At 41.3% G+C, this 19,661-nt stretch overlaps 2 long non-coding RNA genes across 6 annotated transcripts in view; both read left to right on the forward strand.

Annotated features, from left to right (window-relative positions):
• The first annotated feature begins 8,396 nt into the window (after window positions 1-8,396).
• Window positions 8,397-13,470, forward strand: LOC144304924 (uncharacterized). Its single transcript, XR_013371930.1, has 2 exons — window positions 8,397-8,736; window positions 13,259-13,470. It is a non-coding gene; the product is annotated as an uncharacterized LOC144304924 (long non-coding RNA).
• A 1,760-nt stretch (window positions 13,471-15,230) lies between these two features.
• LOC144304922 (uncharacterized) overlaps window positions 15,231-19,661 on the forward strand; it is a 368,717-nt gene continuing 364,286 nt past the window's right edge. For 3 of the 5 annotated variants that reach the window (XR_013371921.1, XR_013371926.1, XR_013371920.1), the window contains exons 1-2: window positions 15,231-15,413; window positions 16,700-16,812. This is a non-coding gene — a long non-coding RNA (uncharacterized LOC144304922). The remainder of the gene's footprint in view (window positions 15,414-16,699; window positions 16,813-19,661) is intronic. The other 2 variants (XR_013371929.1, XR_013371925.1) reach the window with 2 other exon arrangements.

Here is a 19,661-nt window from a genome sequence, read left to right on the forward strand (position 1 = left end):
TAGAGCCAGAGTGACAGTGGGGACGTTTGGTCATGGCTATTCACGATGGGCTGGTCCCTGAAGATCCTTGGTGGTCTTTCTCAACACCTCAGTCATCTCAGAGAAACAGAAGGCATGTCTAGCTTCTGTTCTGTAAAACAAGATGAAGGTATAGGACATTCTGGGAAACTGACAGTTCTGTTTATGCCACGTGCCGGCCCTGTGCTACTGCTCTCAATTCTCACCATCTATACAGGCACTACACATTTTTATTTTATTTATTTTATTTTATTTTATTTTATTTTTTTAAGGGTTTTACTTATTCATTTGAGAGAGAGAGAGAGAGAGCATGAGTGAAAGAGAAAGCATGAGAGGGGGTGGGGGATAGAGGGGCAGAGGGAGAAGCAGACTCCCCACTGAGCAGGGAGCCCACCTGGGGGCTCGATCTCAGGACCCTGGAATCATGACCTGAGCCAAGGTAAGACACGTAACTGACTGAGCCACCCAGGCCTCCCTAGGCCCTACACATTTTTAAAGGGTTAGACCAGAGTACATCAAAGTAAATTTTCTAAGATACTGCGCTCTCTTGGAGTAAAATCACCACGTTTTGGGTGAAGAGACCTGGTTCCAGTTGTGGTTCTTCTATGACCAGATCTGCTGTTATTTGTAGCCTTGGGCTCATCACCTGGCCTCAGAGCCCCCCCGTAAGAAGGGGGTACTCCTATCTACTGTAAGGCTATAGTGACAACGAATGGCTCTGCTGTTTCTAGTGGCACATGACCAAGGGGAAGTGACTCAGTGTCCTTATCTATAAAATGAGGATAATAAAGTATCTACCCCATAAGGTTGTCATCAAGATTGACTGACTACATGTGAAACCCTTGGAGCAACACCTTGCACATAGTAAGCATTCAATACATGTTACCTATTATAATGATACGTATAATAGTCAACTGCTTTGGATAAAAGAACTAAATCAGGGTAAATAATTTATTAGCCAGTAGCTAAATAAGAATTGGATTTAAATGTATTTCCTGTAGTATGGGAATCCATCTATACTTGGTCAAAAAGACTTATTCCAAATGTTCCGTCCTCTCCATTGTCCTTTTTGTTTCTTTTTATTGTCTCTGTTTTTTTCTTCTCCTTATTTTCTATTTCTCTTCCATTCTCTGGAAAATGAAAAGTGATCCTGAAGGGGGAGGAAGAAATTCTTTCTACTCCTCAGCAAAAGAGGCTATAAAACTGTGGTATAATAATGCTACCAATAAAAATAATATGTAGTCAAATCTGCAAGCAGCAAAAACAAACTTAGCTCAGCCCTGTTTTTGGTGGGGCCAATGAAAGCCTACACTTTTTTTAGTGATGTGTAGGGTGCAGAGCACAATTCGGGTTGTCAGGCATCCCTGTGGTTCAGTAAAATTGTTGAGTATGAGTGGGGAAGGGTTTTTCAAATGTTCCTCTCCCATGTATTTTTGTAAGTTTGAGATGACACAGGTTTATTAGGTAAATAGGTTAAAAGTGTGTTTAACTGTGAGTGATATATTGGCAGGGACGGTTACGCTGCACATAGACTGTTAGGACACTCATTTGAAGAGTGGGTGTTGTAAGGTGGACAAGGGTAAGGATGTGGGTTATGTGTTATTGAAGCGACTGGGTGGTGACCAGGAGGCATTTGGATAGATATCCTACCAGTTCCTCGTGTGTGGCTTTTGTCTGATTTATACAGCTGGCTCCTTGGAGGAGGACTCTGTAGGACACTGCCGGCTGTCTGTAAATAATGAATGGTTCTATAGAGAGAGGAGGACTCTGAGACCACCAGATAGTGGTTGATATCCACGGCTGCCTCTACCCCAATCTGTCTAGCTGTCTATTTCTCTCTCTGTCTCATCTATCTATCTCTGTCTATCCATCACCTATCTATCTGTCTATCGTCGGTTATCTATCTATCCATCCATCTATCCATCCATCTTTCCCCTATTGATAAATAAATTGCATCTAAAGAGATGGTTGCAGGAATTGTCAGGAATCCACACTAAGTGAAGGGTTACTAAGTGTCTTAACCCACATTAAGGACAAACTGTGAAATGGGTTTGGACAGGTAGTCTCGGTGGACTGTAATAACTCTGACTTTGTGGAGAAATCACTCATTTGCCAATGGAGAAAGTGTTCATTAAAATGATGTGACTTAATCGATAAGAACCATTTCAGAAATTTTCCTGAGTTTGGGCAATTGTGTACATATTTAAATTCCCCCAAGAATGTGTTTATGCAGAGTAGAGCAGCAATGGCCTATTGTACCCATAATCTTTGCATTAAAGAGCCCCACAGTGCCCATTTACACAGCAGACCGTGGCCTAACTTCAGTGGCAATGATCTGTGGACTGAACACTCTTTGAGAGCTACCAGGCACTTTCCCTTACTTGGTAGTAACAGCTCCAGTGGAACCTTTACACACACTTAGGATCCTAGTGTAACAAGCAGGACCAAGTTTCTGCCTTTACTTCTACAAAGCTGTTGTTGTTTTTTCCTTTAAAGGCTCATTTCTGATGGCTCTAACTAGATGCAAGAATTCCCAGAAATCTAACTTGAAAATGAGAGTTGAAATCTATACTAACCGTGTTATTCAAAATTGAGTCATGTTATAATATACTATATATCATATATTGTCAAATATTGCTTTGGTCTGCAGACATAATTAATATAAGCTAGCCATTAATAGTATGATATATGATCCAGGGACCTTAAATATAACAAAATGCAACTAATATTTATCTCTAATGTGCTATAATCTTTATTCCCATCACAAAGCATTAACAAAGGGTATATTCTTTAATGCTACACTCCCAAGGGTTTATTTGAACTTTTTTTTCTGTTTTAATTAGCTTATTCATTTTAATTAGAGTACAGTGCAACATTTACATGGTGTTTAATCTGAAAGCTAATCCTGTTTTCTTAAAAGATTAAGTACAGTAATAAATATAAAATAATGGTGGCTGTATCTCATAGGACTGGTACTTTGGCTACAAGAACAACTTCTGCTGGAAATAGCAGAAACATAGATTTTCTCTAGTATCCTTTCATTGAGACATAAATGTCACAAGAATGGTTTTCTAAGTAATTAACAGTTTCCACAAAAACCAGATTCCTGCCCTGCCCCCTGCCATTCATGGCTGGTCATCTCTTTGGGAGGAAGCTCGGAACCTGCGGTAGTCATCCTGTAGCCTGTATTCGTGTGTTTGTACTCCCCCTCTCACTCCTCACTGGACTTCTCCCCTCTCCAGTCCAGTTCATCCCAGCAGGGAATCTGATCTTTGCCTAGAGAAGAACCCATTTGGCCCTGGCATTCTTCCCTAGCCTAGCTCTTGGCTTTGCCTTTGGTACATCCATCACCTATGTGGACAACCTATGCAGCGAGCACCCTGCCCCTCACTTCCTTGATCTCCACATTGATAATGACTTTCTCTTCCACTCTGAAGAGGTCACTCACTTCTATGGTCCTCCTCTAGACTTTCATTGCCAGAGACTGCACTGCTGTGAAGCCACTTACTCAAGCATGCTACCTTCAGCCCCCACTCCTCTCCTTCCTGCTTCTGCTGTAGCAGTACCTCACCCAGACTTCTAGTCCACCAACCTCTCCATCTTCTCCTATCTTTATTTTCTTCCCAATTTGCTTAAATTTCATGGTTATGCTAGTCACTTTCTTATAAATACCCTTGGTCCCCTTGCTCAACTCATTCTATGATAAAACTCCTATATTGGGTGGACCCAATCATTCATTCACCTTCCTTGTGTCCATTCCCAAACGCAATCTTTCCCATTATTATTCAGACATGCTTCTTCTTTTTTTCAGTGGAGAGAGAGAGAGAGAGGGAGAGAGAATGCATATGCATGGGGTAAGGACAGAGGGAGAGAGAAGCTTAAGTAGGCTCCACTCCCAGTGTAGAGCCTGATTTGGGGCTCAGTTCCACAACTCCAAGATCATGACTGCAGCTGAAATTAAGGGTCAGACGCTCAACTGACTGAGCCACCCAGGTGCCCCTCAAACGTGCTTTTGTATCTCCTACGTAAAAGAGTTCTCCCTTAGCCTCACCTTCTCATCAACTGCTTCTTTTATAGTTGAGATTCTAAGAAGACTTGTACATATGTAATTACTTCACTTCATTTCTTATTTGCTCTTTGTCCAGTTCTTTTTTTTTCTTTGTCCAGTTCTCATTTGGTTTTCACCCTCACCTCCTCACCAAAATTCTTCTTACTAAGGTTGTCAATCACTTTCATGTTATCAAATTTAATTGACACTTTTTAGTGCACGTCCTGTCCTACTTCATAGCAGCATTTATCAGAACTTTCAATTACTGCCATTTTGAGATACTTTTTCTTTTGCCTTCAACAATGCCACATTTAACTGGTTTTCTTCTACTTTTATCTCATTTCTTTCCAACTCTGTCTTGGAGACTTCTCTTCTGTCCAGACTTCACATAGAATATCTCAGAGCTTGGTCTTGGGCTCTCTTATTTTCTCAAATTCTTGAGAAGCTTCATTCAAAAGATTCTAAAGATTAAAAACCCATCTATATTGAAAACACAAGTCCACATAAAGACTTGTACATAAATGTTCATAGCAGCTTCAGTCACAATAGCCCAAAAAACTGGAAACAAAGGTCCGTTAACAGGTAAGTGAATAAACAAGATGGGGATCCCTGGGTGGCGCAGCGGTTTGGCGCCTGCCTTTGGCCCAGGGCGCGATCCTGGAGACCTGGGATCGAATCCCACATCGGGCTCCCGGTGCATGGAGCCTGCTTCTCCCTCTGCCTGTGTCTCTGCCTCTCTCTCTCTCTCTCTCTCTGTGACTATCATAAATAAATAAAAATTAAAAAAAAAATAAACAAGATGTGTTATCTATACAATGGAATACTACTCAACAACAAAGAAGAATGAAAAACTGCTACACACACTGTGGATGAATCTCAAATGCATTATGTTAAGTGAAAGGAGATTGACATAAAGAGTATGTACTAGATGATTCTATTTATTTAAAATTCTAGAAAGTGCAAGCTGATCTATAGTGACAAAAAGCCAATCAGCATTGCCCGAGGTGGGGGCAGAGGGAGGGATGGAGTGTAAAAGAGCACAGGGAAACCTTTGGGGGTGATGGAAATGTTCTGTATCTTTATTGTGCAATCATTTCTTAGTGGTATACAGCAGTCAAAACTCATGAAATTGAGTACATTAAATAGGTGCAATTTATTATAAGTTGTACCTCAATAAGGTTGATTAAAATCTATACGCTGCCAAGGCTTGAATTTATGTCTTTAACATAGATCTCTTCTATAGCTTCAGACTGTGGATCTAACTATTCATGTGATGTCACCATTTTGCTATTTCATAGGAATTTCAAACCGAAGTGTAAAAGAACCCTGGATTTTTTAAATAAGATTTTATGTATTTATTTTATTTATTTATTCATGAGAGACACACAGAGAGAGAGGCAGAGACACAGGCAGAGGGTGAAGCAGGCTCCCTGAGGGGAACTTGATGTGGAACTCGATCCTGGGACTCTGGGATCACACTTTGAGCTGAAGGCAGACACTCAACCACTGAGCCACTTAGGCGTCCCTTGAACCCTGGATTAATTCTCCCACAGACTCCATGCTGTGCCCCCAACTAAGTAAATTGGTATCTCAAGGGGATCTTAAAATACAGGGGCTTAAATAAAATACGATTTTATTTCTGTCTCATAGGATAGTCTAGAAATAGGACGACTGGGGCTGGTAGTGTGACTATCATCCTAATCCCAGGATTCCATTTCTGGCTGTAGGAATGCTACAGTTCTCATTATATTCCAGCCAGCAGGGACAGAGAAAGGGTCAAAGAAGTGCCCGCACATTTATTTATCAGAGGCATACCCAGAAGTGTCAAATGGCCATACTTCATAACAAAAGAGGCTGGGAAATATCTTTATGTGATCATGTGTCCAGCTAAAATTTTATTTCTATGGTAAAGGGGAGAATTGATGTCAAGAGACAAGGCTTCTGGCTTTCTTGAGGGTGTGTAGAGACTTGGGAAAATGTGTTTTTGTGGGACTCCAACTATTTATGCAGTTCAATAAAAAATGTGTTACAAGGGCACCTGGGTGGCTCAGTGGTGGAGCATCTGTTTTCAGCTGGGGTCATGATCCCAGGGTCCTGGGATCAAGTCCTGCATCAGACTCCCAACAGGGAGCTTGCTTCTCCCTCTGCATGTGTCTCTGCCTCTCTCTGTGTGTCTCTCATGAATAAATAAATAAAATCTTAAAAAAATAAAAAATGTGTTACAAAATTCATAGGTCTATGTGAAGTAAAGTAATTTGTCATGAAGATTTACATAATGGGTATAGAAGAGGTACTTATGTATTTGTGTATCGTCTAGTCAGTGCACATGTCCAGGCATCTCTTCATGTTCTTTATTGTTAATTGCATTGTTCCTGGTTGAATTTCTTACATCCCAGGAGATAAATAAGTAACAATACTGTTATTACAATGACATGGTTCTTCAGAACTTTTGCATTGAAATTGTGTACATCTTCTTGCAGTTGTGGTCACTTAATACCATTTATTTTAATGATAAAATATCATTACTCAAAAAAAATATCATTACTCATGATATGGCATCACTTACCTTGCCACCCTTGAATACTGGTTTCCAATGATTCTCAGACTGTACTGGGACTGTACTGTGTTTCCTTGATGACTACAAATGCAAGTCTTACCCAGAGTACATGGGGGAAATGCAAACAATCATTTTCCTGTAGTTTTAAATTTTTTGTTCTTAAATTTATGGCATAAATGTAGAGCAACACACCTTCAACCATGTCTTTTATTGAACTCATCAGGTTAGAATCACTGCATTCATAGAGTGTGATCTCTTACAATGTTGACTGCACTCTGTAGGGCATGGGGGTGAAGGATCCATGGGCAGAAAGGAGCAGTCCAGTTGCAAAAGCAATGTTTATTTTTCATCCAACACAGCTTAAGATTGGCCTGAGGTAGTATGGCATCACCACCAGAAGACATTGTTTGGAAGGACACTGTATGGAAGGACCATTGGGGAGCAATGGTCTTGAAAGCCTTTAGAGAGGATAGACAGTCCTTTGGCCCAGTGGTCTTGAGATGTCTTTTTTCTCCCCTCCTTAGTGTAGGCTCTGGGCTACAGGCTGCTTTCCTCTCTTGGTAAAGCAGCCACTAGCTGCTTTTGCCCTGCTATTCTTTTCTCCAGAAGATAGCTATAGGGTGAGATACAGTGTTCTCAACCATCTGACTCCCACCTGACTTGGAAGATATGCATCTAGTTGCCTTAAAAGGAAAGGTATGGGATAATAGAAGGATGTTGTAAGCTTCTAGAAAAAAGTGGCTGGAAGTTCTCATGGTCATGATTCCTAGGCTAGATACAGTTCCTTTGGAGTATTGTAACTGGAGGTACTTTTGGACTCTTAACTCTTAATTTTAATTTCTAAAATTACTTCCTCTTAATTTAATTTCTGAAGGTGAAGTTTCTTAAGTCATTCTGAACACAGAAGCCTTCGTTAACTCCTTAGAAAGTACTGTCCAGGCCTTGCCAACCAGTCTTGGCAGAATCAAAGTTGTGTCTTATCTCTAGTCAAGAGTGTGTAGTTCTGAGGCCCATCACACCACCTCTCACCACTTTCCATAGGATGTGGCCTCATACAGTTAAAATTTTTTTTATTTTAAAAAATTTAATTCCAGTGTAGTTAACATACAATGTTATGTTAGTTTCAGGTGTACAATATAGTGATTCAACAATTCCATCACCCAATGCTCATCACAAGTACCCTCCTTAATCCCCGTCATTAATTTCACCCATCTGCCCACCCTCCTCTCCTTTGGTAAATGTCAATGCAAGAAGACTGATGAAATCTATCATCTCTTACATTTTATAGTCATTATCGCATGGTACCTCACAGCATCATCATGGAAGAATGATGATTTTCTCCATTTTATTTTTTTTTTTTTTATTTTTTTTTTTTTTAATTTTTATTTATTTATGATAGTCACAGAGAGAGAGAGAGAGAGAGGCAGAGACACAGGCAGAGGGAGAAGCAGGCTCCATGCACCGGGAGCCTGATGTGGGATTCGATCCCGGGTCTCCAGGATCGCGCCCTGGGCCAAAGGCAGGCGCCAAACCGCTGCGCCACCCAGGGATCCCCGATTTTCTCCATTTTAAAGATGAGCAAAGGGAGATGCAGCAAGATTAAATAATTTTCCAAAATGTGCTTAACTCCAAAGAACTCAAGTATTTCTAGCTTACTTGTTCTCTCAAAGGGAAGGAATAAAACATAGTTATGCATCTTACTCTGATGCCACCAGAGAAACTGGTTTAGAGAAATTTTGACTAGCCAGTGCCAAATTTCTGTCTTACAGGCTACTTGTTCTTGGAGGTTGTGAGCTGCAAGAGGAAATATATCTCCTTAGGAGATTAAGCTGGACACAGCCTGGCCATCTGCTTTCTTGGCAAGGGCTGATATAGGCTGCCTTTATGGATAAGGGAGATGGAACAGGGCATGTCACTGGCCAACAGTGCTGCAGGCAGTGAGGCATGGAGGAAGACAGACTCCTAGGCCAGCTGACTGCTGTCAACATCTTAGAGTCCATGGAGCAGCTCTCGTGAAAACTGTATGTCTTCAAGGAACGGGATGAAGAGGAGTCTTGATACCATTACAACTCCAGTGGTGGAAGACCTTATTTTGACCAAATAGCTCTGCCAGGTATCATGCTGTGGCTAGACCAATAAACAAGAGAGTATAGTGGGATAGAAAGACATTAAATATATATTCATGCACATAATTATTTAATTACCATTGTGATAAATTCTATGATGAAAAAGTAGTGTGTTTTAAAAAAAGATTTGTTTATTTATTTCAGAGAGAGAGAGAGAGAAAGAGAGAGAGAGCAAGCATGAATGGGAGGGGCAGAGGAAGAGGGATAGAGAAACCCAAGCTGACTTCACGCTGGGTGTGGATCCCCACATGGGGCTCAATCCCACACACAGAGATCATGACCTGAGCTGAAACCAAGAGTCAGACGTTTAACTGACTCTGCCATGCAGGTGTCCCAATAGAGTGTTCTTTGCTAGCATGTAGTGGGGAGGTGAGTCTGGGTGTGGGGTGGGTTTCAGGGAAGTCTTTCCTTTAAAAAACGACATCTGTAACAAACCCTAAGGGTTATTTGTAACACACCCTGTAGATTGTTTTTCTTTCCTCTTCTTTCCTTAGAGGACTACCATCTTCCATTTTAATTTTTATGTATCCAACTTCCTCTATTTAGCCATGATCTTCAGGGAATCTGGCCCCAGAATATAGGTCTCGGTTGATCTAAGTTAATAATGATAGTCTTAGTGGCTTGGCCATTGATTGGTTTAGGCATATGTTAAGTTAGAGTATGTGATTGGTTAGCACATGTGTTACAATTTTGGCTATTGAGATCAAAGAGAAGTCTGCTAGAGGATTTTGGGGAATGGTTTCCTTATTCTTTACAAGGAAGAGGTGACCCTTTCTGCCTCTGAATGTTGTCATGTCTGGTGACCTTGAATGGAACTCACTTGAGGGCAAATCCTACTCACCAAAGGCAGAGCAAGAAGATGGAAAGAATTTTGTTTTTTGTTAGCTTTCTTAACTTGATAAATAAGTTGTGGAGCACTCCTAGTTTTGGATTTTTGATGTATTCTTATTATGTGAGCCAGTTGAGTTCGATTTTCTATTATTTCCACCTCAGAAGATAGTAAGAGTTAGGCAGGTAATGAGTGTGAGTGAAGAAGACCACTCCAGACGGAAAAACGGTGTGTGTGCAGCCCTGAAGTGGAGCCAGAAAGTAGTTCCATGTGGCAGTGAGTGAGGAGGAATGGAGTAAGATGAAGCTGGAAATTTGGCAGAGGCCAGAACATGTTATCCTTAGACATTAACTAATAATAATTTATATTTGGACTCCTTACAGGCATATCCAGGTTTATAATTTTTTTGATGACTCCAACAAAATGCTGGATGAATCTTACTTTTACTTCTAAATAGTAGAAAATGGGAATACTTTTGCATCTCGGTGGTCTACAATATAAATGAAATGCACTAGTAATCACTCAGTTCTCTAATTTACTTGGCTTATGTAACTAACTGTAGCCTGAAACAATTTCCATATTGTTGCTCCTGGCTTGTTGTCTAGAGGGACTGCTTGAAGTTTGCCCAGTCTCAATGGTCTTGAATTGGGACCTCAGCCTATAAGCATTTTAGGCAATACTTCAGGGAGAAATTACTCTGGTTGTGTTTGTTATTATGAAGCTGAAGATCTTCAAATTCCTTTGTCTAGGGATCTGAGGGAGAATCTGGGCATTCTATAATGTAACGAGGATGAAGTCCATTGGGTCTTGCAGAAGAGTCCCCTTGTTGGTCTCAGCAGGTGGAAGAGGCCCAGGAGAGTAGCAGGTCCAAAAAATACCGACTGGGGGTATGGTCTCTAACAAACTAAATTAACTTACACAGAAATTTGCCTGCTCAGCTCAACCTTGCTCATTGTCTTTGGCTCTGGTGGGTTCTTTGCTTATCTCTTACCAGGCCTCTGTGGCTGCCTGTGTCTGACGGCAGGGGAGTATTCTCTGCATGTTAGCCTATAAGATTTGGACCCTGAATTCCAAAAGCTCAGGCTTTGGAAGCAAATGCCACCCAAGAGCTGTGTGAACTTGAGTACATTATGTTTACTCATCTATAAGATGGTAATAATAATAGTACCTAACTCATAGAAATGTTGTGAAGATCAAAGGATGTAATCTATGATGAGTGCTCAGTGCAGTGCAGATGTGCAGTCTATAAGAATAATTATTGGGATCCCTGGGTGGCACAGCGGTTTAGCGCCTGCCTTTGGCCCAGGGCGCGATCCTGGAGACCCGGGATCGAATCCCACGTCGGGCTCCCTGCATGGAGCCTGCTTCTCCCTCTGCCTGTGTCTCTGCCTCTCTCTCTCTCTCTCTCTCTCTCTCTGTGTGTGACTATCATAAATAAATAAAAATTTTAAAAAAAGATTAAAAAAAAAGAATAATTATTTAAAATAGTTATTGCTTGTCATCTCTACCATCAGTACTTGTGGGTTGGGTTCCTGACCCTCCTATGAATGCAGCACAGAGGACCTTATCACCCTGGCCATTGTCTTGGTTAAGACAGCGCCACAACCCAACTGTTTACTGAGCTAGTAAGAGTTCATAAGCCAGAAGGAATACCTCGGCTCTACCATTAATTCTCACAGTAAGATCTAATCTGAGAATATGATTGTGATTGTTAGACTGAATTTAAAAATGGTGACTTTAAAAATCTTTCAAAAAGTTTCCTTGTAAAAATATTTAGTATTTTGATTTTGTGCTGTTTGGTAAATATGTTGAAGCACCTACATCTACAGATTCACGACGAGTGCCACTTTGTATTCAGAGGGAGTAATTTTTTTTTCCTGGATGTAGACCCTTCTGGGATGTTTCCAAGCATAAGTGCAGCTCTGAGCAAACTATGCTTTGCAAAGCCAGTTATTTGTTTTATTTCTGCCAGAATATTGAAAGTTTGCCTGGTGAACATTCCCTGAAATCAAAATGACTTATTATCAGGCTTCCTTTGCTTTTGATCCTGCTGCAGGATGGTGTGTTTTCCTAATGATGCAGAATCTCTCGTTAAGTTCAGGAAACAGGATATAAGGATAAGTCAATTGACTCAATTTATGGACATAATAAAACGGTCCCTATTACCTTCAGCAGTCAAGGCAAGACAAGGTGAAACACAGTGTTGTAAAGTTATTATGACAAAATAGTTTAGTATTTACCTGACCAAATAAAGTGAAAATACTGCATTTATTTTTGAAGCGGCATTTCAGACATTATGACCTAAAATTAATAGTGGTAGACGATCATTTATCCTGTCGCACTGGGATATTGCAGAGTTCACTCAAAGCCAGGAATATCTGCTATTAAATCATGGCAAACTAAAAAAAATTTTTTGAAGTATTTCCTTGTGTCTGCTCTATGTCTACTGTTGGCCCCACCGAGCCAGTGTTAACAGCTAAGGCATTTCTTTTTCCATCTTGTAATATAATTAAAAACAAATTTAGAAGCAGAATAGATGTTTTGTATGTTAGAGCCCTGTTAATTTTGGGGAAGGCATTGGCAATGCACACAGCTGTTCCTGACAATTATAAACTCAGAAGAGAAAAAAAGAGAGGACAGAAACCAAATTGACCAAATATGGTTGCTTTTGTCTTCCAGTGGGAAACAAGTCTTTAGGGTGGCCATAGGAAAAATAGATGTAAATCAAATATTTTTAATCTGCTGCATTTTAAAAGAGGTTAACATAAGGCTTGAGGGGTCTAGAAAGTTTCAAGTAGTTAAAAATATCCAAGAGGGGTACATGTGATATTAGCAGCTTATGAAGATACTTGAAGTTTGGGGTAAATTTCAGTTTATTTCTGGTTTTTGGTTAATTTCTAGAGTCTAGATTCCAAAGTCTAAAGTAATTTTATGTTTCTGAATGAAAATGACACTGAGTTAGGTAAACAAATCTGTAGACATTGAGCAAACATGAAAAAGTCCTAAGTTTTGTTTTGAGTATCTAATAAGCTGTTTGCTTATGTTGATCGTGAGTAGCAGAGTAGCAATAAGATCCTGCAAGTTTTTGCTAGCTATTGCCTGTATTAGGCTTATTCTTGACAACTCTGAAATTGCATCTGGCCATGCTTTCTTCTCCCACTGCCATTCCAATGTATCTTACCCTGCATGGCTTTGCTTTTTTTTTTTTTCTTTTTAAAAATTTTATTTATCCATGAGAGACACAGAGAGAGGTAGAGACACAGGCAGAGGGAGAAGCAGGCTCCCTGCAGGGAGCTCGATGCAGGACTTGATGCCAAGACCCTAGGACCATGCCCTGGGCCAAAGGCAGATGCTCAACCGCTGAGCCACCCAGGTGTCCCTGGCTTTGCTTTTTTATTTTTAATTGTCCTATGCTCTTCAAACATTCTGCATAGTTTACTTGTTATGTTTAGTATTAGTTTTCTGCCTCTCCACTTCCCCCATATAAAGCCTGGATCTTTGATTTGTTCACCTATATACCTTGAGCTTCCAGAGCAATGCCTGGCATATAGTAGGTGCTCAATAAATATTTGTTGAATGAATGAATCACATTCTTCTTTTGCCTAAAACATGATAATCATTTTCATTGGCTTTGTGATAAAGTGTAACTTCTTTCTTTTTTTTTTTTTTTTTCTTTTCAGGGGGAAGGGCAGAGGGAGAGAGAGCATCTTAAGCAGGCTCCATATCCAGCACAGAGACTGATGAGGGGCTCAATCTCACAACCCTGAAATCATGACTTGAGCCAAAATGAAGAGTTGGACACTTAACTGACTGAACTACCCAGGGGCCCTATAAAATGTAACTTCTTTATGTGGCTTGTATGATCCAGATCCAATTTAAATATCCAAATAGATTTCTTTTCATTTTTCTCCTGAATGGTTCCAGCTCTACCAAATTATGGCCTATCTTGCTTGTGGGTTTTTGTACATGCTTATTCTCTGGCTTTCTCTTTGTCTTCTTTCTTCTTGGATAACTTTAAGTTTTTAAGACTCAGTTTAGATTTTTTTTCTCAAGAAGCATTGTTTGGCCTTCCAAGTCTGGGTTAGGAGCCCCTCCTGTATATTCTAAAGGATGCTATACTTCCCTTATAGTAAGCTTATATTTTGTTGATTGCCAGGATGACCATCTTTCTTTTTCCCCTTTAATTTGTCAACTCTGTGGAAGCAAGAGCCAGACTGCCTTGTTTGTAGGTTTCTTCCATGTCGAATGCATTGCTTAATGTCATGTAGGAGGTTCATCATATTTGTGTTGAATCAAGGCATCAACATGAAAGGAAGGGTATGTAGCTCAGACATTGGCTATGATCATCCTGCCCAGTAAGATCTGGGGAAGACTGGCTCAAATGTCCTTGTCTAAGTTATTTTGACTATTTCTAGAGGCTTATCATTTCCAGCTCCAATTTCCTTTTGTCCTTTAATTTTGTATAGTGCAGTGGTTAAGCATGTGGCCCTGGAGCTCTGTCGTCTAAGTTCCTCCTAGATTTTCCTTGAGCTGATCACCTTCTCAAGGACAGAATAAAGATCACAGAAATATATCACATTGAGCAGTTAACACCAGAGTGAAAAAAAATATATCAGAAAGTTCCTCCTTATTTGAAGGAACCCAGGGCATGCTTGGGTTATGTGGGAGGGAATCATGCTCGATCCAACTTCTTGCATGTGTTTGTGTGTGGCTCTAGTCTATTCCAAACCAAATCTTATTGACAGTGGAGAGGTATGGGTGAGGGGTTCCTGTTGTTAATCAAATCAAGGTGTTAAACATAAAAAAAAAAAAAATTCCTCCACATTATACCTGAACTGTGTATAAACGTACCGTGTGTATCTTTTTAAAAAACGAATATTTCTGCTTTATTTATTTGTTTTAAAAGATTTTATTTATTTGTTCATGAGAGACACAGAGAAAGGCAGAGGGAGAAGCAGGCTCCCTGCAGGGAGCCTGACGGGGGACTCGATCCCATGACCCCGGGGTCATGACCTGAGCCAAACGCAGACACTCAACCACTGAGCCCCCGCCCCCAGTCCCATCTGCGTTTAAATTATACCGTTTTGTTGTATTGTTAATAATGCATCAGAATTGGATTTTTCCCCTCATCCGAATGTAATATAAATGTTGAAGACTACTGTGACATCAAGCACGTTAACATAAACATCAGAGAAACTGATGTGGATTCTTTAGGTTTTGGAGTACATTTAAGTGTGACTTTTCGTGTTTTGTTCTTTTCAAATAAGACTGTGAGGTTCATAAAAGGACAACAAATCTCACCCTTGCCATTTACTGGCCTGTTCACTTCTGTCCCTGCTCAATCGTCAAGTGGGAACCATTAGGGTAGTAACAGCACTTACCTCATGACGCCCTGTAAGGATTCAATTTGTACTTAAAACCTACAGAGAGTTTAAGACATGTAGGTCTCAGTAAGTTGTGTGTGTGTTTTAAGATTTATTTTAGACACAGAACATGAGTAGGAGGAGGAGAGGGAGAGGGGTGGAGAGAACCTCAAGCCCACTCCAGGCTGAGAGACTAACCTACCGGTGGTCCTGGATCTCACGGGGCCTGGATCTCGCGAGGCTGGATCTTGCGAGGGAGGATTTCACGGGGCCTGGATCTCGCGAGGCTGGATCTCACGGGGCCTGGATCTCGCGAGGCTGGATCTTGCGAGGGAGGATTTCACGGGGCCTGGTACTCGCGAGGCTGGATCTCCCGGGGCCTGGATCTCTTGGAGCCCGGAGCTTCCGGGGCCAGATCGCCAGCTGAGCTGAAGCCGAGTGTTGGCCTGCACCCCCCAGGCGCCGGGTCTCTGTAAGTTTTAACTTTCCCGATCAACTCCGTGACATGACGTAAGCAAGGCTGTTGCATTTAGCAGAATTTGCGCTGCCGGTTTGCCGGCCCCAAGGTCATATTGGGGCCATAGCAGAGCGGGTAAACGAAGGCATCCCTGTTGGGCCTGCCCGCCGTCCCTCCCACCCTCAGGGTTTCTCCCCGTGCGCTCCCCAGGCGGCCGCGCTGGCCTGCGGCTCCCTCGCCAGCCCTCTCTTCCTCTCTTCCACCTCTGCTTTTCCACAGTCCGCACCTCTGCACGTCTCTGCACAAGGGCGGCTGGAAGTGCCCAGTTCTTCCCTCTGTCCCTCTTGCCGTACCCTTGAGCTCTACTGCTCCAGGCCGGCTTCCAAACTGGAGCTGCACCTGTCTTTACGCGCAGAGAGCGCAGTCCGGGGACGGGCCCTCCCCAGCGTCAGCAGATGCTCAACCTCCTTTAACATGGCCATTTTCCTTAGGAGGCAGCTGTGGTTTTACATGGCAAATTGCTTTTCTTCATTGCAAGTGGTAGGAAAAAATAACGATAAATACCTTAACAGGTGTATACATGTGTGTGAGACAAGTAATCACGTTGTTGGTGAAGCAGAAAACACTAGGAGTCGCGCCAGACCCAAGCGTCGGCTGTTGAGACCATGCAGTTGCCCTTTGTGTGAACGGGACTCGTAGAGACCTCTTACCCTAGAGATGCATCCTTTTGCTTTCCTCTCAAAAGTCCTCGCCTAAGTGCTGTGTTGGAAGCAGCCACCTTTGCAGGGCTGAGCTGCTGCAACATTGTAAATGCCAGCAAATAAAAGTGTCAGCAGTCTGGCTGTGGGAGGCTGGCAGGGCCCGGAGTTCAGTGCTGTTCTGTCCAGATTGGCCGTTCTAAGGGGGCTGGTTCATATCCAGCCCACACGAGTAGTGATTCAGAGTTATTTCCTACTGATGGCTCTTCCTGACCCCAGGAAAAGGTGTTTGGACTTTTCCAGCCGCAGCCCACCGGGAAGGAGGAATGCCTACTCAACTTGAACTGCCCTCTCTCTGCAGCAGATGGCCTCATCCTATTTAATGGCTGGCATTTTGAGGGGTTGGGGGAAGGTTCCCTACCCACGCCCGTACTGATCACAGAATTTTTGTATTACTTCTGGTGGGACCCATAATCACAGGAAAAAATATAAGCAGACTTGTTTTCTTTTCACCACTGGATGTATTTATTTACAAAGAGGGCCTCTAAACAGTCAGAGACACATACACTTACTGGTAGTAAAACTCTACCCTGCGATTTGCAGATTTCTCGGGCTGTGCTTCCTGCAGCAGTGAGGGCCTTGTCCTATCACAGTGCTCAGAAGGGAGCTTCAGCCGTGTCTGTCTTGGGCCACTGCACAGATGATTCCTGCATTTGGTGAGTTGGCGAAAGCAAATAGTGTTTTAGGCCTAAGGGTACATTTTACAGTTGCATTTGAGAGGAAAATGCAGCTTTGAGCCTTGAAATGGACTGTGTAGAAGAAAATGCTTGTTGTGCGCAGTAGTCTGGCTTTTGAAGCCTGTCCACCGACAGCGGGATCCTGGCTGGGTAGCCAGTAAGGTTTCTCCAAGGTGAGGCCTTAGGAGAGGAGGGAAACAGAGCCCGCTGTTGCTGAATGCTCTTCATAAGGGGCATGTTAAAGGGTTGGAAATCACAGACAGCCATTTCAAATATGTTTCCAAAGAGTTCTGTGGGCATAGGAAAATCATTAGTAGATCATTAGTAAATGAAGGAAACAAGTAGGATGTCAGATATACACAGTGTGACCTAAACTCCACGAAACAATGGGTATTAAAAGACATACGCCGTAATGCCCATGACTGGTGGCAAGCTTACGGATGTCTTTTAGTCTAGTGTCATTAATAGTGTCCAGTGATTTCTAGGCTTCCCATAGTGAACATATATCACTTTTTAAATCTGCATAAAATAGGTGTTTATTTAAAAAATAAAGTGGAACAATCTACTTCCCTTAGCGATGATTTTAAAGGGTTTAATTTTTTACAATGAGGCAAAATCTGTTATTCCTTTTTATTATTCTCTGTTGGGAGGTAAAATGGTCCCAGACTGTTTTATCTAACTCTTGTGATTTGCTGTGTATATTTTCACCTTGAAAATAATGATGTTTTACATATGCCCTGGGTTAGCACATTTGTGACAGATGCCAACTTTTATTTATTTATTTATTTTTTTAAAGATTTTATCTATTCATGAGAGACCCAGAGAGAGGCAGAGACACAGGCAGAGGGAGAAGCAGGCTCCATGCAGGGAGCCCAGTGCGGAACTTGATCTTGGGTCTCCAGGATCACTCCCTGGGCCGAAGGCGGCACTGAACCACCCGGACTGCCCAGATGCCAACTTTTTGGGGGCAAGTCAGGACCACTAGGTTTTAGCTTTGATACTAAAGCTTTTGCATTTTCACCTTAGAGCAGTGTGATAAAATTCTGTAAACAAAAATTGCAGTGTACACACATGCAGCACATATATTTGACATCCTACTTGTTTACATATAAAAATTTGCCAGTGTCATTACTGTTCTAATAAAATCTTATTTCAAAAAGTGATCAGGTAATCAGATATTCTAAGTTGCCAAGCTTTCATTTCATGTTATTTATTTTTTGCCAAGCTTTGATTTTTGATACTTGACTGTAATAGGGGGAAAAAAGGCAAATTCCTTTATTGGATAATTCCAAACTCCTTCCTCTCTTAATTAAAGTAACAGTGGTATATATGTTTTTAATGGGTGATTTAAAAGATACATCCTTAGATCATATCTACCCCACCTATTCTTGTGCATCTTTCATATTTACATTTCTGTTTTCAAATAGAAAGTCTAGAAGTGTATTTTGTGGTATAAATAGTTCCATGACATGTTTGTGAAGGAAAAAAACCAAAACAATTCTGTGCCCAAAAAGTTTTGGAAACACTATGTACTATGTTACTTTCCAACTCTGTTCTCAATTCAGATACTCCCATTAAATGTCCTGAAATGTTACACAATAAAGAAATCCCTTAAACTCTGCTTAAACCAGTATTTCCCAAACTTAACCAACCAAGATATTCCTGAGTACTACTTCCAAAGCATTGCAAGAGCCCACATCATCAAAGAAACATTAACTGACTTTCTTTTGCTGTACTGAAGAAGAAGAAGGAGAGTAGAAAAATAAAATGAGCAGAATTTTCTATAAAGATAACTCAAGAAGGGTTTATTCTTAAATCATAATCCTCTGCCCCAGGACCTTTGACTGACTATAGAATCCCTTCAGCTTTTCAAGTGACTGTAGCAGCCATTGCTTAAATTCAGGTCACAGAAACACTAGAAATCAGAGTGCAGTTCTCCTTGGCCATCTCAGATAATTTCGATTTATTCTCTAACTTCAGGGTAATGCTTGCAGTAGCTGCATGTTCATCTGCTTGGTATAGAATGCTATCACAAGCATTCCCCCCCCCCCCCAACACACACCCCATCAGTCCTTTCTTTCATTTTTCTTGTCTTCTTTCTTGACCTTGAAGTGACTGTGTGAGTGCCAGAAGTTTCCTCTTGACACCTTTTGCTCTCCCAACTCTATCACTTGTGAGGGCTGGCTAAAGGATCTCTATTTTAACAGGTACATGCTTGGCCTGCAAAAAAATGGCTTTTAGCCTTCTTAGATCCATACAACTTTGACGATATTGTGCCTTTGAATAAGTGCATGAAGTCTTCTGGGCCTACTTGGTGATATTTATGTTTTTCAAGGACAGTGGCTATATTTGTTTGTGCAGTGCCTAATGTATCGGAATCTTTCATTATTATCTCTTGGTGCTTTTGAAATTAGTTTTTGCACTTACTGAAGGATGGGCAGATCCATAAACAAAGGGAAGTGGTTGGGATGTCATAGTTGTTTTATAAAAGGTATCCATGACAAGGCTAATTGATTCAAGGGACTTCTTTTTCAATAAAGGAACAGAGATTAGTTTACTGTCGATCTTAATTATTCCATCCATCAACCATTTGTTGCCCTGGGCAACTGGCATCATCTTTGCTGCTTGCTAATTTTAGCTCATTTTACTTAGTGAGGCGCATTTCTTTTGTTTCATTTTTGTGTATTTGGATGAGGAAAGAGGGACCTGACATTTCTGTGGGTGAAATTCTAAGCTGTGTTATGCTGAATTAACTAACAGAAATGTATTTTTTTAAAGTGCTTGATTGAAATTCATAAACCAAAGGTGTTTGTGGGTATACGTGTAGA

The sequence above is a fragment of the Canis aureus genome, chromosome 34 (assembly GCF_053574225.1).
Source record: "Canis aureus isolate CA01 chromosome 34, VMU_Caureus_v.1.0, whole genome shotgun sequence".
Taxonomy (NCBI): Eukaryota; Metazoa; Chordata; class Mammalia; order Carnivora; family Canidae; genus Canis; species Canis aureus.